The sequence below is a fragment of the Anser anser genome (genome assembly GCF_964211835.1).
Source record: "Anser anser genome assembly, chromosome: 4".
Taxonomy (NCBI): domain Eukaryota; kingdom Metazoa; phylum Chordata; class Aves; order Anseriformes; family Anatidae; genus Anser; species Anser anser.
Window position 1 is genome coordinate 52,792,819 of NC_139724.1, and position 25,876 is coordinate 52,818,694.

The 25,876-nt window shown below is 36.0% G+C and overlaps 2 long non-coding RNA genes across 6 annotated transcripts in view; one reads left to right on the forward strand and one right to left on the reverse strand.

The window, feature by feature from the left end:
* The window catches only part of LOC310898714, an 82,955-nt gene that overhangs the window by 24,681 nt on the left and 32,398 nt on the right, over nt 1–25,876 (reverse strand). The gene's annotated exons all lie outside the window — the stretch shown is intronic.
* On the forward strand, nt 11,016–24,856 carry LOC310898715. 3 transcript variants are annotated; one of them, XR_014583578.1, is made up of 4 exons: nt 11,016–11,669; nt 14,131–14,263; nt 15,490–15,580; nt 19,721–24,856. It is a non-coding gene; the product is annotated as an uncharacterized lncRNA (long non-coding RNA). The 3 variants fall into 3 exon arrangements; XR_014583576.1 differs by having other exon boundaries at nt 11,016–14,263; XR_014583577.1 differs by having other exon boundaries at nt 11,016–14,263; nt 19,990–24,856.

Genomic DNA, 25,876 nt, shown 5'->3' on the forward strand with positions numbered 1-25,876 from the left:
GAGTCTTGCTACAAATCAAGTGTATGAATAATTTAAGATTAAAACACAATAAGCTCCCAGAACTAAACTCAGATATCAACAGTTATTCTGAGCCATGCTGACAACACCCACAGCTTTATGCTCTATTTAGTCAGTGTGACTACTAGGCCATCTATGTAGGTGGTGGTTGAGTGGTTCAGACAAGGCATCATCCAAGACTGCCAAAAATTAGCTGTTTGCTGCTGTTACACAGACATGAGCTCAGAACCAAGAGATTGCATGGAGAGCTTCAGAGAGAATAGACTTTACAGTAGCAGATCAAAAAGCATCTCATATAAAATTATAAAAGTATGACACAACGAAGTAATAAAGAATAGTGTATTACAAATAAGGCATACCTTATTTATATATGAAACAAATATGTATTTTGTTTCAACCTGAAGACAAAAAACTTGCAAGATATTTCTACCTCAGAAGTCCCTAACAGACGGACAGTCCGCTAGGGAAGAAATCCAACCTTAGTTACCTGTTCCAGAGACAAAGAGTTGGAAAAGATTTCAGAGGAGCTGCAAACGGGAACCTCCAAATACACACCAGTTTAGAAAAATAAAAGAATCCCCTCTCAGAGCAGAATTGTTCACTTGGTAACTTACTGGGTGACATGAAAGTGTAATTCTAAAAAGACAAATCAATAGACTTATTTTGTTACTTGCATTCAAACTTACTTTCCCACCTGTTCCCCTTGGAAGTCCCAGATAATCTTCCCCTTCTGGTGCTTCACACTTTTGTTTCTGCTTGCTTTTTTTTTGCTTGTTTGTTTGTTTTTGTTTTTCCTTTGTTGTTGTTGTTGTTGTTGTTGTTGTTTTATCTCTTTTTACTAGTAGTTTCTTTCCTTAGTCTAAACAATTTCAAGATGAAACCCAGACAGTTATAGTTTTCTTATGTTCTTAAAAGCCAGTATGACTTTCAGGTCTTTCTACTGAGTTTTACTTTAAACACTGAGGCCAGAGTCTAAGGCTACAAACCAATCAAGCTGTACAGGCAACAAATGGAGCATCTCCTGCTACTACGGGTATTTAACATAGACAGCTTAGGCAAACACTCTTTTAGACATTGAAAGATATTTTACTGCACAGTGGAGGAGAGTAGGGCTTGACTCTTGTAATAAATCTTAACTAATTATGATAATACATGAGGAATATAATTAGCTGCTCATCTCATGCCTGTGACATCTATTAATCTATATGTTGGTTTATTACTTGCACTCTGATGTTTATAAAGGCAAGACAGCTTTTCTCTATAGTAGTACTAAACAGCTGTTCCTCAATTCCCAAAGTCAGATCTTCCAAACTACTTTATCAAAGGAGACTTTTGTGCTCCTTTGCACCTCCAAGGGGATCAGCAGGACAATTACAAGGTTAATGTTCATACAGCTCAAAATCTCTGCAGAGAGAGTAGGTACTGTATGGATTAAAAAACTGTGCCTCAATGCTTAGTGAATAACTCATTAACAACTTACAGTGAGCAACTCATTTTTGCAATCGAACCTCTGATTTTCAGCATGATTCTTTTCATAGGTGTATGTTAACACTTGTAGGATTCCCTTTTATAAGTGACAAAAATTGCACAGTGTTCATTTCCATCACAAGCATCTGCACCACCTCCCTCAGGTCACTTATTAATCATTTTTATCAGATTATATTCCCAGACTACATATTATACCACAATTATATACCAGAGTAGTAAATGATGGCACAGCTGGTAGCATGCCCAGTTATTAATAAATCTAATTCCTTCAGTAATTCTTGATGCTTTGAATGACAAAAATTCATGTTCGGGTAACGTCCCTGAATATATCTGAGCTCTCTGAAAGAACCACATCAGTGGTGGGTATAAATCAGACTTTTCTACAATACCTGTAGCTATGCTTCCCATATTCCTTATTACTTCATGACCGACAAAGTGAGAGAAAAGATAGGAGGCACTGGCAGAGAAATCACAGAAGTCAAATACGTTGTGAGATGAAGCCTCATAGACAAGGGAAAAAGCATCCTTTTGGTATGAGTCACTGTTAAGAAACCATGAGAATTTGATCCACATGCAATATATAACCTACAACATACCAAACATCAAATCTGTTTTGAGAAGTGGATATCATGATTAATCCTACACACTTTGAGTCAGCAAATGAATCAAGAATTTAATTCTGTGAAGTACTTTAACTTTTTTTTTTTTTTGATTAAAAGCCACTGGATCCTGAACAGTTTGCACCTGTAAATTCTGAGGTTTATTGAGAAAAGAGAAGCAGAATACAGAGGCTGTGCTGTAGTGGGTGTCTCTGGCAAGGTATTGGCAGTTGGCAGGGAGCTGCAGTGATGGCCTCTGTGAGAAGATACAGCCATTTACAGCCAGTTCCAATAGGCCCACCACAGGACATGGCTGAATTCATCAGGAAAGCTGGTGGTAACTCTAGAAGAATGTATTTAAGGAAAGGCAGAAAATGCTGGACAAGGAGGGGAAGAGGGGAAAAAAAAAAAAAAAGTGAGAAACAGCAGAGGGAACACTAAGGTCAGAAGAGGAAGAGGAGGAAGAGGAGAAGGGGGTTCACTCCTGTTTTTATTTTCTTTCTTCCTTTTCCTGTCCCACTGAGGGGGAGAGAGATGTGAGTGGCTGAGCAGGAGCCTTCCAAACCAGTTTTAGCTGTGCCCCTGTATATTCCTGCTTCTATCTTTGTGCTGGGGTCGTGTCACTGGGGGCAGAGATGTGCCACTTGGTCCAGTTGGCACCAACCCTACAGAAGAACCAACAAGCCTTCTGCTGGATCAGCCTGTGCATGTGGGAAGGGAGGAAGCAGTTTAGTGACTGGTTGCAAGTGGAGGCCACTATTGAAAGGTCCCATACACTCCCCTTTCCTCCTGACTACCTGCTCTCATTTTTCTGAATCAATATTTAAATGTTCAGATTAAATATTTAAACAATATTTAAAACTAACAGTTCACCAAATGTGGTAAATAAGAGCAAGGACTTTGTCTATTTTAAAGTTTCAAATACATAGCAAAAGTGGTTTCTGTAGTATGGAGTTACATTCAAAGAATTAAAAAAAAAAAAGTTTGAAACTGGAATATTTTAAAGAATACATGACTTCTAAATCAGAGTGGATAATGTGTTACACAAATCTTTTTTCCTGCAATTCCTGTGAATAACACAAACTCATGTAAAATGAAGATGCAAATAGATATATCTGAGAACAAAAACATTAGTGACAAATATGTAACTCACATTATCGACTGTTGTCTTCCCACTACTTCAAATAAACGTTACAACTCTCTTTCTGGTTCCTCCTATTATTCCCTGATCAAAGTAATAGAAATTCTGCTCATTTTGTAATTTCTTTGATGATTTTCTGTAGCCTTAAGCTGTTCACCAGAGAAGATCGCAACATGTAAGCCCAAGTCACTAGAGAATTTAAGCACGTTCAATTTTATGAATTATCATATCATAACAGAAGAAGCTGTACACATGCTTAAAATTTCAAAATCACTTTACTTTTTAGTCTTACTCAAAATGTATCCAGAGAGGGTCACTAAAAAGTATGTAGATCGCTCATATCTGCAAATTTCAGAAGCTTCCTCCTTCTTCAGTAATTAAAAAAAAAAAAAATAGTGTTTATGAACAACTGTCTCTCCTTAAGGCATCTGTGCTACATGCTAATAGGAAAAAAAAGCAGTATCTAAGGTCTCATTGCTTGTCATTGTGGTTATCTATTCCCTTTGATATAAACCACTAGAAAACTGTTTAATATATTGCATTAAAATGAATTTAATTTGACTATATAAAATAATTTTTGTTGTTGATCCTGTGTATATATTATTTTTCTCCCCAGCCTTTCAGTTTCACTGAAGCATGAATGTTATTTTGCCTGTATAACTGAGAACTCTTATTCTAAAACAAAGTTCACTGAATTGGTACCCAAGTGTAAATGTAATTAGTAATACAACTTTTACAGTGACATGCAAATCTATGCATAGTGCAAAATGTTTATTGATGCCATTTATTGCATTTCTAGTCTGTATGTAATGTCTCCCTAAATATAATGTGCTTGGCAAGGTTTTTCATGTACTATTTATAGCACTTGAAATAGTGTAAACATGAGGCATTTCATTGCTATACCTAATCAACCTTAATTATAATACAGAAAATAATACATAAAATTAAGTCTGCAAAGGCAATCTCCAAGTCTTTCTCTCTCTCTCTTTTTTTTTTTTTTCATCTGATCCTATCAAGGAGGAATTTCTAATTGTAATTGCATTGTTTCAAAGAAAGTAGGAGGCTCTATGAAGTTATTCGTCTGTGAAGGTTTCCTCAGATGTTCTTGCCCATGTTAAGGCGCAACCCCAAATAAGTCTGAGAATTTATTTCACTCCAGTGTACCATGCAGGGCAGCAAACCCTTAGACTATTTAAGTTGAACACTACCCACAACAACATTTTGCAAATTACTTAGATTAAACAGGTAAAATGACCTTGCAGAAGGCTGATGGCAAAATTGCAATAGCATATGATTCTTTATTGCCTAGTACTTAATTATAATATGTTTCATGATAAACACTAAGGTTTCTTTACTTATTCCATTACAAAATGAGAAAAGACCTGCCTCATCTCATTAACGTGTTCCAAGGATCATTAAGTGCTGTAAAAGTTCTGGAATCATTGTAAATCTTCACACCATTTCATAATGTGCTATATGATATTCATAATACATTACAACTGAGTGTTGTGTATTCATTTTATTGTTGCATAAAATAAACCACAAAGAAAGTGATTTACTCATGGTTAATTAATAAATAAATAAAGATAATCACGAGTGATTGAGTGATGGTAACCTTCAAAGTTCTGTTCTTTAGTTCATGCAGTTTCATAAGAAACTTCATTTAGTCAAAGGTAATCTCAGACATTACACATATGTGAATTTGACAGGATTGATGCACATTTCATTGATTAGGTGATGATGAATTTAGTACACAGCTCTATTTTTGCTTCAGTTAAAAGAGATAATCAGGATCCCTGCATTTGATACAGATTATTTTTTTCCTGTTATGACTCAGAAAGGAAACCTTCAAATTCTGGTAGCTCAAATATCTTCTGATAAATCACCTGGATACTACTTTGGGGATATTGTTTGGGCTTGGTTGGTTGGAGTTATTTGTTTTTTACCTTTAAGCCTGTCAAACTCAAGACGGAGGTGTTGGCAGCATTTAAAGACCAACAAATAAAAAAAATTGCTACAAAAATATCTTCAAAACATGAAAAGGAACAGGAGTGGTTCAGCAATACAGTACATTTGGCTGGTTTGTATTAAAAAACAAACAAACAAACAAAAAAAACTTCCTCAATTCAACATTTCAACAGTACCTAAAAGTTACTTTGCTGGTACTCTGAGGAGAGAAGCCAGCAAGAACATTTTTCCTATCTAATAGTCTGAAGAGGCCAGCTTATACCACATATGGGCTGAAAAGCAGTTTGACATTCTTTATGAAAGGTTACCAAGAATATAATGTCCTTTTGTAACTTGGATTGGAAGTTTTTACAATGATTCTAAAATCAAATTCATCTAAGCCTCCAAACAGTAAGTATCTTCTATGCACACTAAAGATTCTCATCTGGCTGCACTAGCCATACCATTCTTGATCAAATACATAGAAGAAGACACATTATAAAAATTGGATATGTAGAAATATGGTACACCTTTGTCTCTGGCATTTAAAAGTGGTTCATATCCAAGAAATAGCTGATTGGTCCTGACACAATGTGTGATTTGGATCATAGGAAAATGCATTTTTTTCTTCAAAAAGTATGTTTTAACCTGAACATACAACTTCAATTTGACTAAAATCTAAAGGAGGTTTTAGACTTTTTATAAAAAATGATGCCAATCATGATTACGTTCAGAAGTCAGTGGATTTCTTTGGTCTGAACTGAATTGTTCTGCTGAGAATTTCCAGGAAAGTGTTATCTGGTAAAAGTTTAATTTTTATGTTCATCAGGAAATAATAACTGATTCTAAATATTAGAAGGGTAAGGGTGGTTAATTTTTCATTTAACTTATGTACATGGTCCTGATCATTACAACATTATTTGCAAATTCATAGGATGGCTTAACTGAAAACAAAATGCATGGGTAAGGGAGGTGATGAGACTCTTTTTACCAATCAGCTAATGGACAAAAAGGAAAGGTTCTTTGTTTAATTCCTTCCTCTTTCATAATGGTCTTGTATCATGACTTACTAGAAAGAAGTCTAGATATCATGTTCAGATATTATGGTAAAGAACAAGTTCAGTCTTATTGGGAACAGTGTCCCGTTTTACATTAAACTTTGAAAAATATTGAAAGACAGAGCTTATTTACAGAATATGAAAAAGAGAACATTCAGTGATTAGGGCATTTCACCAGAGAGGTAGGACGTCTTACCCAGCTGCTCTAATTTCAGTGATTCATACAAAAGGGTACAATTTCTGTATGAAATAATCAATTTTTTTAGAGAAAGAAAGAAAAAAAAAAAAAAACTAAAAAGGCTAGACAGTGCAGACAGTTTAATTTATATTTATTCCTTCATTAATAATTATATTCCTTAAAAAGGTGTTTTTTTCTGTAACTTTTAATTCCTGAGAACCAACAAAAGAAAAATAAAAAAATACACATCCATTTAAAACATTCATGACTGTCCACAAGCTGTTTAATGAGTAAATGCAGGATTTACAAGTCCATCATCATTAGAACTCTCCTTCAGTTGTTCTCAGCATGTTCCTGATAAAAATGATATAACTGCTATACTCCACTGATCATAGCAAAATAGATATATTGCCCTGCACTGAAATTCTGTCTGTGCTTCTGTCACTTGTGCAAGGGATCACAATTATATGCTGTAGAAAATGAATTAATGGAATAAATGAAGTATGCAGATATCTGTCAGCACTGACAAACAACTTTGCTGTTCAATTAGCATAACTCCATCCTTTATTAAAGAACTGGGATTACTCATCACAGTTAAATGCTTTATTTATTTAAGATGCTCATTTATAAAACAGACCTAGAGAAGTATCAATTTATTTCCCTAAAGCCTTTCAGCAATAGACGTTGGTGTGGTTATGTACTGTTTGTATGTTTTTAAAACTGTGGGCCACATCTTTAATCCATACTGTTTTGTGAGCTGCTTCTTCACCCATTCACATGATGTGACATTCCCATGGCAACTACTGTAACTGCCAACATGGAAAAATACTAGTGGCGTATTTAATGCATTTTCACTTAGCAATAAGAACATCATCCCTTTGGGGGGCGAAATGTAGGCAAAGCAGCCATAGTTTGCTGGAAGAAGCTGCAGAACATACCAGCACCTGCATGGAAGGAGCACCCTGGGACAGCTCTGAACTCACCAGTGGATTTTCTGAGACCTCTGTTCTGTAAAGCTACGTAAAATACCACTAATGGATGGTTCCTAGAAAGAGAGACTTGAGGATAATAATCATAGGCTTGGTGTGAGTATTCACATATTCACATGTTTTTGGGGACTGTTCAAGGAGGGCTGCTTTCTGACAGAGGGCTCCGTGCTCAGAAACTCAGCCTGGAAAGCTCCTGTTCCTACTGCCCTCTGTGGGAGCTGCCCCAGGAAAAGCTGGATTGAAACACCAGTCCTTCAAAGCATGGGACAGGGTGAATATCCTACATTGACACCTTGACTAAAAAAAAATGTGAAGCTTTGGTCCCACCAGAGAAGACAAATTGAGATAAGATAAACATGGTCTGCAATTATTTAAGAAAAAGAAGTTGATAAGGTTTCAACTTTGCCTCATTTCCAGGATCTATTTGCACATCTCTTCAAGTGTGCTTTGTGTCTCTCATGGTACAGTACAAAACACAATAAATAAAAAACAAAATCACATATTAGGTGATTTAAATTAAGGATATAAATTTATATCAAGGCTTCAGGATAGACATATCAACAGAGAAAAATTATTTCTGCCCACATTAGAAATCAATTTGATAGCATCAACTTAAAATAGTTTGTAAGCATAAAACAAGAATATGAAACCATTCTTAAAAGGAAAAAAAAAAAGAAGAAAAAGAAAGAAAGAAAAAGAAAAAAAAAAAAAACCTCTGTAATATCAAAATAGTTCTCTCAGATCATTACTTCAGAAATACACTGGACCACCCTATTATTTAACCTTATCCTCTGCTGCCATCCTGTGGCTATTTAGTTAAAAATACTGTTAATAAACGTTTAGATAGTGAGTGGTATAACCTGAAAAGTCTGCACCTTTAGCAAAATGTAGACAAAACATCCACTCTTGGGGTGAAGCAGAGTGTTTTCAGGCAAGAAGTACTGACAGTAAATTAACACTAGGAAAAAAATTTAAGTACATATCTTTTAATAAACCACAGAAGACTGAGCAATTACAGAGAAGTAAGGGAAAGAATCCTTCTTTCTCTCCAAAAATTAGGTGTTTAGGTTAAAGCAGTTGTGGGATTTCCCCTTGTGAGATATCAGAAAGGCAAAGGACAGGGAGAGGTAGCTCCAATGGCAAATCCTTCCATCTCAAAAAAGGGATGTCTAAAGTAAGTAGTATTAATTAACATTTGGCTGTGCCTCACTCTCTCGTTTGCCTACAGAGCAATCATCTAAGGACTTGACACTCAGATAGTTAATGTCACTTGGAGAGTGCAATCCCACTCTGAATAGAACCGCAGACCCTTATAGTGCATCTGTATAAGCATGGCCTGGCACTCATTTAGTATTTTGCAAACATCAAGGAAGAGGGTACTGCTCAGTAATGCAAAATTATTAATATGATTTTTAAGCTGCTAAAAGCATGACATTTTTTAGCAGATATCCAACTTCAGAGAAATAGAAAAGCTTCTATCTCAGTTTTAGGTCTGGAAAAAATACTTGAAACTAGTATCTAGCAGAGCAAGAAATAGGCAAGAACCCTTCGGTGATTTTTAACCAGGAGCTTGATCAACTTGCCAAAACTATTATGGTGTGACCATCAGCTGTGGCCTTGACTCTGAGAACTGAGAACAGCTCTATTGTTTGTTTTTTATTATTTTTTTTCCATAGGCATAATACTTCCCTTGTTTGCTAGATGTACAAATGTACGTGTTTAACTCTTCCCAGTCCTAAGCCACTATCATTGCTGATGACTCATGGCCTGTCTGGAACATTGAGCTGATGCACATCATCTTTGCTGGAAGCCCTGAGCTACAAATGTTAGGTGATAGGCAATGTTTAAGAGATGTAGTTTCCCAGACAGTATGTGTTCAGTTAAATCAAGGCATTAGGAAGAGCATCTCCATAAGACACCTGGGCTCAGAACTCAGATAACTAAAGAAAGCTGCTTTTCTACAGCCTGCACTTGTAGAAAGGGATCCATGATCACTGCTGCAAGAGAAAGAAGAGCAGCCAATTGCCACAGTTGCCCATATTTATGGTTTAGTCTTATTTGCTTTGACACTTTTGACTATCAAAAGTGGCTGGGACTTTAAGAATGATTGGCTTCTCTCTGCCAAATGAAGATGACAACCAGTTAAATTAATAGTAGAAATACATAGGCCAGCTGTTAACCATATTTTATCCTCAGCCACATAAAAAGGATGTTTGTTTTCTTTCTTTTCATAATTCTGTCAATACATATTTCATGGAAGGTAATGGCCAACGGAGGAACATCTACAAGTATTGTGCAAAAGAGATGGAAAAAGTTTTCTGTGCAAGGAGTAGAGAGCCTTAGTCTGAGCAGAATGATTTTCATAGAGAGGATGAGCTAGTGCTACTGTAAATAATGAGTAGAGGGATCATTCATGGGGAGCTTCTATCACAAGATCCAACAAGATCACAGATCCAAGAAGAACATAAATTAACAAGAGGGAAAAGGAGAGCAAATGCTAGAGAGACAGATTGGCATTTTATGACTAGAATCACAGAATCACAGAATCATCTAGGTTGGAAGAGACCTCCAAGATCATCTAGTCCAACCTCTGACCTAACACTAACAAGTCCTCCACTAAACCATATCACTAAGCTCAACATCTAAACGTCTTTTAAAGACCTCCAGGGATGGTGACTCAACCACTTCTCTGGGCAGCCTATTCCAATGCCTAACAACCCTTTTGGTAAAGTTCTTCCTAATATCCAACCTAAACCTCCCCTGGCCCAACTTTAGCCATTCCCCCTCATCCTAGCACTGGGCACATGGGAGACTAGACCAATCCCCACCTCGCTACAGCCTCCTTTAAGGTACCTGTAGAGAGTGATAAGGTTGCCCCTGAGCCTCCTCTTCTCCAGGCTAAACAACCCCAGCTCCCTCAGCCACTCTTTGTAGAAGGAGAAAAATGAATGGAAGAGAAGATAGATCATCCTTCTCTTCTTCTAGATGGATAACTCCAAAAGAGCAGGAAACAGAAGCAGAGATCTCCGACACCTTTGGGTCAGGGTAAGAGCTTGATAAGATTAGACAACTTTAGGCATTCAAAATGGTGGCAGCAAAAGATGAAAAACACAAATGAATAAAAAAAAACATACACAATAATGAGTGTTCTGCACTATCCATACCGCCAACCACATCCAAAAGACATCTGTGTTATTTTCTTTGGGATTCACTGATAAGACGCTCAGTGAGGTACAGAAAGTGAAACTCATCTGGAGCACTGACAAGAAAATAAACAAGTCACTACAAGCTTGGGTGAGATCCTAAAATTCACAGCAAGGCTCTCCTAGTTGAGTATGATTAATCTGGATTCAGATTAATAACTCTACACAACAGGAAAATTGCTTTCATGATTTACTGGCATCCTAGTGGACGTACAAGACAAGGATAAAGAACTCTTTCCCAGACAGCAGCATCAGAAGCACTTGCCTGCAAGTGCTGAAAAGAAAAGGTGCTAATTACTTTGTGTAATTAAGCCTTAAGAGAGGCATTTATATTTTATGAGCCTAACAGTTGTGAAGCCATGTAACCAGATGAACTATTCCGTGGAGGTCCATAGGACTGTTTATTTGGCTTAAAGATTCACTATTATAATTAATAAATAAATAAATAAATAAATAAAATTACTTTTGAATGGAGAAAGGTCTTAGCAAATATTTTCAGAGTAAGAATCCAGCTCTGGAAGGCAATAAAAAATGTTTCTCAGGTAGAAATTTGCTTAATTTTCTTTGCTTTTTATTTTTGCTGCTAGTTCTGATAGGACCTCATTTTTCTTCTCTCCTGTACTAAGTGCTAAACTGTTTTCTGGTTCTTACTTTTGCCTATTCTTCCCTTGCTAGTTATTTTTTATATTCAATCTGTGATGGCACCATCTGGCTGTCAAGGAATTTCCCTTCCTCTCTCACGCTGTGCATGAGCAACTATCCTAACAACTACTATTTGTGGGAACCAAGATTTATACTGGAATTCCTCCAGAATGGTCAAGGATTTTCTTAGTCAAAAAAAAACATTCTGTCTCGATGACCTGCTGTCCCTTACATTTTCTCTCAGTTACAGCTCTTTGCTGTGAGACCTAATAAAGAATACTCTGCATGACTGATTCCTTTTTGGATTAGGCTGAACTGTCATTGTCCAAAACATCATATGAAAAATTTTGCTGTACTTGGAGCAATTGCAAAGGCTGATGCAGAAAACTATTTATTAAACTAAAAGGTATGAAACTTATTTTTGTTTGCACGCTGCTGGGTAAAGTTAATTTCTGTTGAATTTAAAAATATGCCAGTTCTTAGGAATCACATTCAATACAAAATACTTTTTATATCTTGTTAGAACAGAAACACAAAAGCTAGAGGAAGAAATGTTATTTACTTCTTTGTGGGATATCTATAATTTAAAATATTTAAGGTATTAGAAATCGATTCTACTTTTAGCACTCTTTTATATCATTCACCATACCAGAATCTTCCGGCATCTTCTGAGAATAAAATGTCTCAGCAGGTTAGCACAATTTATGTAACAGATTATCTTTTTGTAGAAGTTAGCCACTTTTATACAAAGCAAGGATTGCTCAGACACAAAATGAGCTCATGATAGATTTTTATACTATTGCTATAAAAATACATGTGCATTAAAAATGCATTGTTTAACTTGAAGGCAATAAGTCGATACAATCATTCTTTGCATTGATATATTGTTTTTGTGATGTCTCACAATTTTTTTGTATAGCTTTCTTTAGTGATAGTCACCATAGCATCTGAGTGCCTTATAATCATTAAAATATTTGGATGTACAACTGCAAAGTTGGGAAATATTGTTGAGAATTTTCAGGCAGCAATTGAAGCAAACAGTAGCTGTCCAAAATGATCAGTCTCTTTTTTTTGTCACTACCCACCCTGTTGAATGTGCTTATTTTTCTGCTAACAATACATCCCAAAGGGCATAGCAATCACCAAGACCACTTAGAATGAAGAATACAAATTAAATAACAGAGCAGCCATTCAAAAATACATACACACAAAAGTCATTCCTGGCAAGTTAGCGATTAAACATTAGAAGATAGGGCTAAGGTTCAAATGACTGATAATTCAGTATGCTAATATAATATTTTTGTTTACATGTATTAAGTTTAGGTGGAAATGTGCTATTAAAGCTTCAGGGCACTGATCAGTTACTAAAAAGAGACTAAGTAGGCCAAAGGAGAATTCGTAAACATTTTTGAGCTAATATATAAAAGTCTAGAAGAATAAAAGCACAGGCATCTTAGTACAGACATCATAGTATTTTACAAAAATATTGTTAATAATTCCAAATTCTTGAAAAAGGTAATAGCTAACAGCATACAGTATGAAACAGTTTTTGTTGTTGTTGTTGTTGTTGTTGTTTTTTTAACTTCTAGTGAATTGATCCACGTCCTTTAAAAGTCAAGAAAACAGATTAGGCTCTATGGGCCAGACCCAAAATTGAACTTCAGCTGGGGACTTAAAATTAGATTTGCATGGACTTTGCAACCTTCCATGCTCAGTTGCTCTCTAGCTCCTAAGAGTCTTTCTGTGCTTCAGGCATTTCAGTCCATTTATCTTCTCATTCTCCAGATTTTTTCCAGTTCCACTACAGTCTTCATAATGCTGAGCAGTTTCATGACTGCCTCACACCTACACCAGAACAAGATATCCCTCACCTTGTTATCAGCAGAAGGGCTCTGTCTCACTGGCAATCTCAGCACCAACTTGCCCTGCAGACGTCTTCCTGAAGCACAGCTGCCAGGGAAGGACATACACATGGCACCTTTTTCTATGTCTTTCTTCTTTAACCATGTCTCAGACTTTAGAGAACAATGTTGGAGAAAGTTATCTCCATTGCTTGGGAACAGCCACATACAGGTGGCTTTCTGAATAGTAGTGTGGTACGTCGGATTCTACTTCAAGGGACAACTCTTTGTAATACTTCTCAGTACTGCTGGGTGTAAGCCTGTGTTTGAAGACTAGATCTCAAACATTGCTGCATCAGATGATTTGAACCTACTCTTAATACAGACATTTCTGATCAAGATAAACCTTGAAAATATTTTTCCGGTCTATCATGTTTCACAAAAGCTATAGAAGCCCCTGAAAGAAAAAAAAAAAAAAAGTTGCATTATTAACACCCATACCCAGAGGGTACAGGGAAGGAAGGAACAGGCCTGACTAGTGTGTCTATTCCTATATCATCCTAGATATAACCTATGTTGTAAGTCAAGTATTGTTGCAGAGATATCCTTTTTATTTCCATTTTATTTCCATTTTTTTTAAGAAAGGGAAAGCACTTTCCATCTCTCCACAATTAATGATGAGACTAAAAATATCAGTTTCATATATGCACTAGTAAATAATTCACTTCTACATCAACATCAGTCGGTGAGCAATCTCTGCAATTTCTCTGTTCTCTGGAGACTCTCAAGGAAAAATGTTTGCTCAGCTGGAGTGACTGCAGCAGGTAACTGCCTCATATTGATCTGCATTGCCTCAATATCCAGCTAAGGGCCTAAGAGTACAATTTTTCGTTCTTTGTGGTTTGGAGCTATTGCGGCAATACTTCTGTTTAAGCAGACTGACTGTGGTACATTCAGATGGAAGACAGTTAACTGTGATTCTGTTTACAGGCTCCTTTGTAACATGTAATTTACTTATGTGTGTAGTGACTGGAAATTAGCTACGTGAAGACCATGTTGCTCTAACTGCATTAAATTCAGTCGCAGGACAGAAGGGATGACTGAAAAGACATTTTCCCTCCAAAACAGGATCAGAATGGGATATTAAGGACTTGAATGTGTAAGTATATACATGGGAAAAATATAGAGATGCACTGAAAAAATGCTGTAAGAGGCAATGAACAATTGAAGCATGGTGTAGGAGCCATAGTGATGGCCCCATTACAATTCTGTGGCCTAAATAGGAGGTTAATTGCTTCTTGAAATACTGTTTTAAAACTCCAATTTTTCTTCTTCTAAAATCCTCAGGTAAAATTTAAGTAGATTGTGTGCAACAGTTTTGACTTTAAAAAAGTTTTTGAAGACTTTTAGTTTGTTTGTTAGCTCTTCCAATAACGCTTGGTTGAACAGGGATGAGTAAAACAAAGCAGAAAATAACCATTTCATTTCAAGTGAAATACACATTATCAGAATGTGATCTGACAGCGGTGCAGCCTATTCGTAACACCACGTCCTATGGATGGACTGGCTGGAACATCCTTTGCCTTGGGAGTTTCTAACGTGAACAGAGAACACGGTTGTTTTCATGTGAAAAGAAATCACTCAAGTGTTAAGTAATTCCTTCAGAAGAAATCCTGACAAGTCTCTTGAGACCTTAAAAATTTACAGAGGTTTCTCCCCAGCTTTTTTTGTTTGTTTTTGCATTTTGACTAGATAACATGCACTTTATTCTTTATTCTAGTCACATATTAGATGTGTTAAATACAAATTGTGGTTTTCATATGTTTCCAAAGCAACTGGCTCTGGGACCACCTAAATGTTGTCTTTGGTTTTGGTCTGTTAGCAAATCCCCCTATGCATGCAGCTTCGCATGCCTCTTTTGACAACTCAGGCCTGTGGTTCAGCTGGTACAGTGGTAAATCCAAACCTTTCTGAGTCTGTTTCTGAGCGCTTCATATTTATTTCAAAATGAGAAATGCAGGATCTTCACAGAACATTTTGAAGTCACAACTGCTCAAGATATAAAATCAATACTTGCAGAAATAGAAGTATTTCAAGAGCCACAAAAACAGATCAGATGCGGAGGGGGGGAGGGGGTGAGGAGGAACGGGATGGGATGGGGGACGGGACACGTTCATCACAGTCCTTAGTGCTTCAGTAGAGTTCTCTTGAGTATCTGTCTCCTTGTGGTCAATGTGGCTAAATGTTCAGACATCAGAGTATTATTTTCTTTTAAAAACAATACCTGACATGTCCTGTAACTTCTATTCTTCCTCTAAGAGTCTTTCATATGCAAGTAGGTAAATGGAATTTCTGTCTGATGAAAATATGTGCTTCTGTTTATAGGTCGAGGGTAATGATTATTTCCCTCTCTTTGGCACTATAGAGTACTGCATAAAAAGGACATTACTGCCCTGTAGCCAAGGAACAAAATAGGGTAAGAATACTTATCTTGTATCTTGACAAATACAGTATTATTTTTCTCAGTCTACTCAGAAACTCTATGTAAAACTTTTGATCAGAAAAGTACTTGTTATATCAAGCATACTGCATCATCCTGATAAACATTAGTGCTAAGCAGAAAGATGGGAGCTGTAACTGAAGTATGGTCTCCTTCTGATGAAGCCTGTACCAAGCTGTAAGTTAAGGGTTATATCACTGATTTATTGTGTGTCTTATTATGATATAACCAAATCCTTTTAAAAAATGAGAAAGTAGTCAAGGCCAGGCTGGATGGGTCTTTAGGCAATCTGATCTATTGGAAGGTGTCCCTGCCTGTGGCAGTGGGGTTCAAATCAGATGATCTTCAAGTTCCCTTCCAACTCAAACCATTATATGATTCTATGATATTGTACAAGACAAAATGTTCTGAAAAAATGTGGTATGACAGATAGAAGTTTCATATATGGGAAACTAGATGTTTACCCCAAATAATCTAAAACACTTCTTCCCCGATAAGTAAGGTTATCTTCTGTAGATGAACTACTTTAAGTGAATGCTAACTGTCTGTGTGTTTTGCTTTTCAGAAAAAAAAAAAAAAGTGATTTTTTTTTTTTCATGTTCAGGTATTTTAACTAATGCTATTACCTTGCTCCTACTGTGGCAACCTATCTTTTAACTGAACAAGTGCAAAATGTTACTGGCTTGACATTTTGAAAGTAAAAAGAAAGAGATATGCAAAAACAAAACAAATTCCTTGTTGTCAAAGCCCTTCTGCTTCAATTTCCTGCTCATTTTGGAATAATTTGCATTCACTAGATATCAACAGCAATGGCATAGGTTGCGGGAACAAAAATAGCAAAATAAATAGCTAAATACAAATACATATCTATACAGAACAACAGCAACAACAACAGCAAAAACAAAGAAGATAGTGAGAGGAAACGAACTCCAAAGCTGAAGGTCCTGTTAAGAGCAGTGTTTAGTAAGACAAGTCAATCATAGTTGGCAAGTTCTTACTAGACAAAGGCTCTCTTGAAGATGAATAAAGTACCAAGGTAATAGAATAAAACAATGGATAGATTACTTTTAAGAAGTGAGAAACATATTAGTACCTCAAGAAGTTACTACTTTGGCAAAGAAATTAAACACCTAAGATTAGACTTTGTGACGTTTATCACAGGCAAAACAATGACAAACAATAGAAGTATCTAAACCAACAAAAACTGAAGTTGAACCCCAACCAAACTAGAAATACTCCATGAATATAGAACATCTCATGAAATCAATGAGTTTTCCAGCAAAAATAAAGAGATTTGAAAAGAAATAATGAAATATCAAAGTTATCAAGAAAACTGATCAGTCAGGGACAAAGTTGTTGTGCAATGTAATCTAACATAGAATAAAGGAAGAACTCAAACCAAGAAACCATAAACTAGATTTCAAGAAATAAGACTGTATGATAATTACTTTCAATGTAAGAACAGTAATCAAGCTGAAAAAGCTATTCCCTTACTTTCTTACTAAGCATTGCAGATAACAAGTGCTGACAAATATATCAGAGTAGAAAATTTCACATCAGGTTGTAACATGTAAGCAACAACTCAGCCATTATTCAGGAAAAGACCAAATGGTTTTATAACACCAGAGAAAAGTTTGGGCTCAAAAATAGTATGAACGCTCCAGAGCTGTCCTCAACTGAAGTATCGTACAAGCAGGCAGAGAAATGTAAATGGTAATTTACATACTATGGACATACAAAGAGGAGCGTGAAGTGTACTATATTATGTCACAGTTAGGAGAGAGAAGAAATTGCAAATCACCTATTTAAATGTTATCCCCAATGGATGGCTGTGAAAGTTTGTAGTGTAGCAAAGAAATTTCATTTTTCTCCCTTCCTCTCTTTCTCCCTTCCTCTCTTTCTCTCTTTCTCTCTTTCCCTGTTTCCCTCTTTTCCTCTCTCTCTCTCTCTCTCTTTCCTTCTTCCTTCCTCTTCCTTCCTTCCTTGTCTTTTTTTTTTTTTTTTTCCGTACTCAGCAGGAAGTTAAGTAGAATCCTCTAACTTCTTCATAACCCCAGTCCACAGTTCCTCCCATCATATATCTTTAGGACTTTTCATGTAGTCTCCCATTCAGTACTGTAATGTAGTTGACCCATCATGGCACAGGTATCATGCTCACCCATGTTTTCTTTAACGTCTGTGAAAGGAAATACTAGCTGAATATAAAAGCAATTAATTCTTCATATAGAAGGTATTCTGAGACAGCTAGACAAGACCTTTCAACTCAGACTTCAGATTTCTGGAGACTTTTGTCATTTTTCATTCCAGCGCTTTTTCTGAAAGTTGTGTAACTGGGCAGGACTTTAATTCTCTGTAGGTTCTGGAGCAGCGTGCATTTTGGACACAGCTTTTAAGTCTGTGCAACTGCCACTGCAGATGTGTGTGTTTATAAATAAAGCTGAACAAAGAAGCAATAATATCCTTTCGGAATAGGGCTTATTAGCATTTTGATGGTTTCTTTATCCCGGGAATAGCCTTTTGCTTTTGGCCTCTTCCTTCTATTCTCCATCCTGAATCTGTCATTTATTTCTCTAATAATTAGAATTTATACTGAGCAATCAAGGCTTAGGTTGTCAAGGCAAAAAAAAAAAAAAAAAAAAGGTAAAAATGAATTGTAACATGTTCTTCCTGCAGATAAGAATAGCATATATTTGCTTTATAAATCATGTTTGTAATATGTAAATTGCTAGTAACATCAGATTGTGAAGAGTGGATGAAAAGCTCTAAAATTTCAAATTTTCTAAAGCCATGAATAATCTCCTCTAGGAATAACACTGATGATATTTTTAGGGGGACAAAATTAATTTGGCTATGTAAAATAAAAATGAATATTAATATTTTATGAAAGCGGTTAGGCTTTTAAATGAGTAAGAGGCAGCATTCACTGAACCACCACCACAATAGGACTGTAACTGAATAAATAACAAATACACTTGGATTCCTGATTACAAGCATATGATACATGACTTTCGAAGCAGTAAAAAATCTATTAAATAAGAAGTAAGGCAATAATATTTTAACATTATTTCTGTTATCATATAAATTCATTATAATGCAAAGTTATCCACTTCATTGAATAACTTTAGAAGCTGCTGCTAATGTTCAATATTGTTGCCTCTCATTATTCTATTTTATTTACTGCAATAAAAGTTATTATAAGGAATAACTTGTGGAATAACTTTAAGAAATAACTTTAAACATGTGTCATCCTTTAACAAAGAAAATCTTCTTAGATTAATAGCTTGACATAGGTTAGCAGGTCTTATAGGCAAAATAAATAGGGCAGAGTACAGTGTTTCAAAGCAAAAGGAATTACAAAATCATGTCACATTTTAAAAAGTCATAGAAGGAACAAACTTATTGTATTAAAAATCAAACTTTTTTTGTTCCACTTTTTAAGGTTCCAGATGCATCCAGTTTTACAAAGAGGATAGAAAGACTCTGTGTTATACTTGGTAGTATATTGCATATGATTGTCAGGAGCAGCTGTCACTTGAAGGAAAATGAAATATCAAAGCCAATGCGGGGGGGGGGGGAACAAAAAAAAAAAAACAGCTTAATTCACTCCACTTTGAAGCTCTTCTCTCACACCTTTTCTCTGGAGTTACTGATTCTTCAGGCCCTCAAGTCTTGCAGACAGAGTAAGGTAAGTTTCCATAATGTATTAAGAAAATAATTAAATATATTCTAAGAATTGGAACTCCAGGTTTCTAATCACTGCTTTTTTTTGCTTATTTCTGTTATAGAATAATAGAATTATAGAATCATAGAATCATTAGGGTTGGAAAAGACCTTCAAGATCATCTGATCCAACCAGCACCCTAGTATCAATCTCATCCACTAAACCATGTCCCTAAGCACCACGTCCAGCCTTTCCTTAAACATCCCCAGGGACGGTGACGCCACCAGCTCTCTGGACAACCCCTTCCAGTGCCTGACTACTCTATCTGAGAAGAAAAGTCTCCTAATTTCCAACCTAAACCTTCCCTGGCGCAACTTGAGACCATTCTCTCTAGTCCTATCACTAGTTATCTGCAAGAAGAGGCTGACCCCCATCTCCCCACAACTTTCTTTCAGGTAGCTGTAGAGAGCAATGACACCAGGCAAGCAGCTGTGTCTTATGGAGCTCTTACAAGTTGGGGAAGCCAAGGGAGATGGTGAAATACTGATTTTTACTACCTTACTTGTCCTTCTTAGTGAAGTTATTGACTTTGTTCAGTGCCTCAAATCTGCTCTGTATTGCTTCTGTGTTTTTCTCCTAACAGAAGATGGTGGTTATGCTTATTTTTTGTCTTTCTCCTGTTAACTGATGCAGCATTATTTTTTCTTTTTCACATTCATTATAGCTAATGTCACTTTGCCAAGGCAAACACTTGGGTGCAGCAGATTAGCAACTGGGAGCCTGAGTCTTACAAAAATATAATGAAAAAATGACAGAAACCTCCAGAAATATATAGAAAGGTTTAACCGTGGGCTATTTTTCCAAAACACGTCATTCAGCAAACAGCTTCCATGTTTGGGAGAGGATGAAAGGATGGGAGCTCCCATGAAAGGATGGGAGAAAACTGAACAGTGAGCAAGTACCTGCTGGAGGAGCGTGATATCAGCAGTCAGTGTGGGAGCCCAGAGGTCAACTGAGGAGCCAGAAGACATGGGAGCCTGCTTTGCTATGCAGATTTACATTAAAAGGTAGCAGTTGTTTTTCAAATGATTAGTCTGTGAGTATAGAACAATGATATATGGCTTTATATCACATGAATACTCCTCTGTGATTAGAATAATATGTAATGTATGCAACTGCACAGAGTTCAGCCAGAAATCTTAAAAGAAATCTTATATATCTTGCTGGAACCCAAAACAAGAGCATGGCAGAACTGAGTTTACTTTCAGCTATAGTATAAACATTTGTTTCTAGGGAAGTGTCATCAGATGTTTTGACTGTAGGCCTATATACCATCGATGTTATTATTCAGGATATGTTTTATGTCATATACTTATCGATTTAGCAAATCTTTCAACTGTGCATGACCATTTCATGAGACATCCATGCAGCTATATCTTGTTTCTTTATTTATTTTGTCATGCTGAATACAATGACATGCTTCATCTATCATTATTTATTCAAATGAGCTTCCAGGATAAATCTTGAATAGTTAAAGTCTCTAAGGAACTCTTCAGAGTCCTTTCTCTGCATGAGAGAAAAGTCATAGGCAATCATTAGCTGAACATTGGTCAGGAGGGAAACTTCCATACAAAACAATGTTTAAGCACCAGGTTGAGAGAGAAATAAGTGTTTGAGAGAGGTAAGTCCCATCCGGTAAAAGGATACTGTTTTGTTCAGATGTTTCCTTCGTCTTAGATATGTGGTAAAAATATCCTTCCATAAAGCATATAGTTTGCTTTCTATTCAGTGCAATGTTGCTACTCATATACAACAGGGAAGAGCTGACATTATCATTTCTTTAATTACTGCAGGGAAGGAAAATACATTATTAGTGCCCCAAAATGCCTTCTCACTTGTCCACAAACCACTTTCAAGTTGATTCATCAGGCAAGAATAAATGTCTGTGATAAATCTTTTCTGCAGTCAATGTTTCCTCATGCATTTGAAAGAGAATGACTTTTATATAGAGACAAAGCCATCACACCTAGACACACAAGCAAACACACACACAGGTCTTTGGAGGTGAGAGCAGGGAGTGAGGCTGCAGCTTTGCTGCTTGGGCTTATGCCAGGAGAACTCTGCTGTCACAGATCTCCCATTCAATCTCTTGTCCTGACCCCTAACCATATTTTCATTTTGACAAAAAAAAAAAAAGTCATAAAATGATCACTCTTGCTGACCCTCTTTGCCCTCCAGATACTGCCAGCACTCATAGTTACACTAAGATTTAACCGCACATCAGAACTCTGAATTTTGTTCTGCTATGGTGTTTCTTCATGTTGGAGTTTTTCTCAATTACAATATTTTTCCAACTATTATATGTTTATCTCAAAGCACCAGAGAAAATATCTTCTGCTAATATCTGAACACCAAACAATGATATCTAAAAAAAATTAAGAACTTACTTTCCCCTTCAGAGAGCGGAAACGAGATAGTGGGGATCAGATATTATTAATTGTTTTTGTAGAAGGCAATACAGGTATATATCAACATTCTTTTTAGTAGTATAATGTTTAGTGGACACATGGATAAAAGGCAATTGAGTTGGTCAGCCTTAGCTCAGAACAATTGACTCCTACAAAACAAACAACCACCACCACCACCACCAAAACACTTTCTTTTCTTACATATTTATCTGTGGAGTATTTTAAGAGAGGTTATGTGAGTCAGAATGAATTGAACCTTGAAGGAGACAAGTACTTTTCTCAAAAACTACTAACTACATTTTATGCTACATTATTTGAAAGTACCAAAATATTTTCTAGATGCACAAAACAGCTGAAAGGATCAGTAAAGTTTGCGTGTTTTAATGTGTCTAAGCTATTTATTAATGGCAAACTGAAGCCCAAAGTAACCAACAGAAGCATTATAGTTACTTAAAAAGTGAATTAGATTATTGAAAGAATAGATGTCAAGCCACTCAGGAAGTGAATTATCCTCCAGTTCTCATAGCTGAATTTCAAAAATTAAACTTAACTGCTTATACACATTCTATGTTCACTATTTACTTGCAATAAATGTTTCAGTCTTCAGAAAGACATGCTATTTTGCAAGTTTTGTATTTACTGAAGTATTTGACTATACACAAAGAAAGAGTAGGATGCAAAGTGAGTTCTACTCTGTCATCTTATGGAGTATTTTTACCCTTGTGTATTAAATATTCTAGTCAATAATACTGAACATTTGTTTTGTATGTGAGTTGTTATTGGTTTGATTGTTCTTTTTCTTTTTTCTTTTTTTTTTTCTAAAGAAAAGAAACGGTTTGCATTTAATGTCATTTTTAAAAATGTCAAATTGAATGCTTTCATTCTTGCATTTAGAAAGAAGGGTTGTGCAGCCATGATTGTGCATATGAAGGCTGAAATGCAGACCAGTTAAAAGGACTTCTGGCTGCACAGCAGTGTCCTGGAAAGTGTAGGCATGACTTTGGACAGTTTAGCACACATCTGGTTCATATTCAGGTAGTTTGCTTTCAGAAACTGATGTTCCAGCCACAGCCTCTGGGGAGAGAGCACAAAAGTCACACTGCCTCCGCGTCTAAACTCTGACTTCTTCCTACCACTGGCATTGAATCCCAATTCTTCTGCCACTTGCCCAGCTCTGTGCTGTTCTTTGATTCCAGGTGCTAAGAGATTTCTGTCTTGCAAAATCATTTCCTAGAGTCAGAGACAATCAACTGTGTCCGGTGAAGTGGAAAACTAATAAGACAGACACCCTGGTGGAGCTCCTATACAAAGTTATCCCATTATTTCTGAGAAAATGAAAAAAAAAAAAAAAAAGAGAGAGAGAGAGAGAGAGAGAGGTTACTACAGAAATATCTATCATCACCAGTCACTGTCTTCTTTGTCCATGTGGTACAGCTAGGCAGGAGTTAGTGACGTAAATGTTTTGCTGAATTTGGGATGGTTTTGGATGTTAGAACTCTTAAAAGAAAGACAACAAAATTAGGGGTCATTAGTTTTAAGACCAGAAGCTCTGTTTTTGTAACTCGCACCTAGTAAAAGCAGCAGAAAATGTATTTGTACTTTGTGTACTCGGTTGTACAGGATGTTCACAGGATGTATGACTGAGTTCCTCACCCAAACAGAGCTGATTTGGATGATAAATTGGGAAAATTGTCATACTATTTTCACAAAGTGCTCTTTGTTCATTTTTCATTTTTATCTCAGAGAATATTAAAGGTCTTGAAGGAGCCATGGCTTTATTCATACAGCTTGTTGAAGAAGTAGGAAAGCTTAGTGCAACAATGTCTCTAAGGGGTATGCTCTTAAGGTAGCAGGTGTTGTGAGTAATAAGGTTATTACGTGATTTGTATTTGGGTTAAACTGCAACATGGTGAAATGTAGGTGCTACAGGTGTTTCCTGAAGGTTGATGAAATGTGCTGAGAATTTTAAGAAGATGAATCCAGCTTTAAATCCAGCTTGAAAACAGAATTAGACCCCAAAATGTACATTCATGATTAGTTTTTATTTTTGAAGCATTACTGTATGTTGGTTGGTTACCTAGATTTCCTTCTGCATTCTTAGTTTGTGTAAAGTTGGCATGGAACATCTGAAGATGTTAGAGATTATATTTCAATGCTTACACTAGAATCTCCACACACTGAAAAATGTATTCCATTTTTTCTCTATTTACTTCATCCCATCCCACACAAGTTCTTGTTATTGCACTCTTCCCCAGGAAAGGAAGAAATACATTTCATGCAGTCATCTAAAAAATATCAGTAGAAGGTTATGGAAGATTTCTTTTTCTGAGCACTGGGGAGGGAGAAAGGAACTCCTACTGCTCTAGTTTTAATCTCCCAAAACAGGAAATGGAAACAATAGAACAATAGTTAATGGGGAAGCCAATGAACAACAACAGTGACGTTGCAAATAATTAACTGTCATATACAATGTTCTGTGTTTCTTCATTAAATGTTTGCTTTTCACTTGGACATTAGATCAGATTTTTAGAATTTTTTCAATGTGCATTTACAACTCCACACAAAATGAAACAATCAAACAAAAAAAGCCAGATGATATGTGGAATCAAGCTGTTACATTTGATTGTGCTTTGGGAATATGAACATCATCTGTCACTGCATTTAAAAAAGGTATGAGAAGAAATTTTCTCATCAGACAGTATGTGCTGAATAAACATTCAGCATTTGAAGTGAAGAAAACAGACCTAGCATAATTAAAAATTATCTTTCATTTGTAGGAAATCATAGAGAAGTAAAATAACAGCATATATCAAATAATCATTACCACAGAAGATAAACAGCATTTGAATCTGTTTTTCACTGAAGATAGATTTCTATCAATACAGGAAAATAAAAAATAAATAAAATCAACCTATCCCAGCAGATTATTATCCTTTGAAAACTAGCTAATCTTACAAATGTGTTTTACATGTTCTAAATATTTTGCACATGTGTTTACCAGGAATTTGTTTCTCCAGTGTTTCCATGCACTGAGTTTTTACTCCATACAGACGGGTTTTAAATGTGATTTCTTACAGAAGCAGACATACTTTTATTAATGAATGATTTGGATTATTTTGTGAATGGCTACATGACTTATGTATATATTATGATTATATTTCATTATGTAATATTGATTATTTATATATTGGAATATAATTTAATAAATTGCATATTATTTATTTTGTTCAATTTTCTCACAGCTTTTTGTTGCTGTTGCTTTCTGGTTATTTGGGGGTATTTTATCAGAATTCCTAAGTAAAAACCAAAAATGAATGCAAGAAGGAGAGACATGCTGCTGAAGATTCAGAAGTGGAAACAATGAACGGTGTGTTAAGGAAGCGAGGCACTGAAGCTTAATATAAATCTCTGCAAAGGTGGTGACTGAAACTGGCAATGATCCACCTCATGGAGCTGATGAGAAAGACAACAAAACTCTAGGATAAATAAATAAAGTGCTAAGTTGAGCACAGTTCTATTGTGAAAGTTATTGAGTGAGGAGATCAGTGCCTGCAGATCATATGTGCCTCTAGGCTGCTTTGGATTTGTTAGAAATAAGACCTTAAATGTAAAAAAGAAAAGAAAAAAAGAAAAAAAGAAAAAAGAAAAAGAAAAGAAAAGAAAAAAAAAGAAAAAAGAAAAAAAAAGAAAGCAGCTAGGATATAAAAACTGATATGCTGCACAATGATCTGCCTCTTCCTAAGGACTACTACATGCTTTCTCCTCTCTCGTTGTGGTTATTTGTATCCTTCTGGCTCACTGAAGTACCTGAAAGACAAATGCAGCCTTTTCCCTTCCCATTTTCATCAACAAACTGTCTTCTATAGTTCCTATGGTATAACAAATCGTGATTTTTGCTATAGACTTTGACTTTTGCTGTCTTAGGAACATTTTTATTGATTTGAGCAAGACTTATCTTAAGTCAGTACAAAACCAAACTTTTATTAATGCATTTTGTTAATCAAGTTGGGTATGTGACCATTTTCTTTTCAAGCAGATGTAGGGCTTGAAATCTTCAGAAACTCGGAGTTCTCTGAAAAAAATGACTTCTGAATGCTTTAGCCAAGTGTCTGGGAATCTGCTTGCAGTGCAGGAAGCTCACAC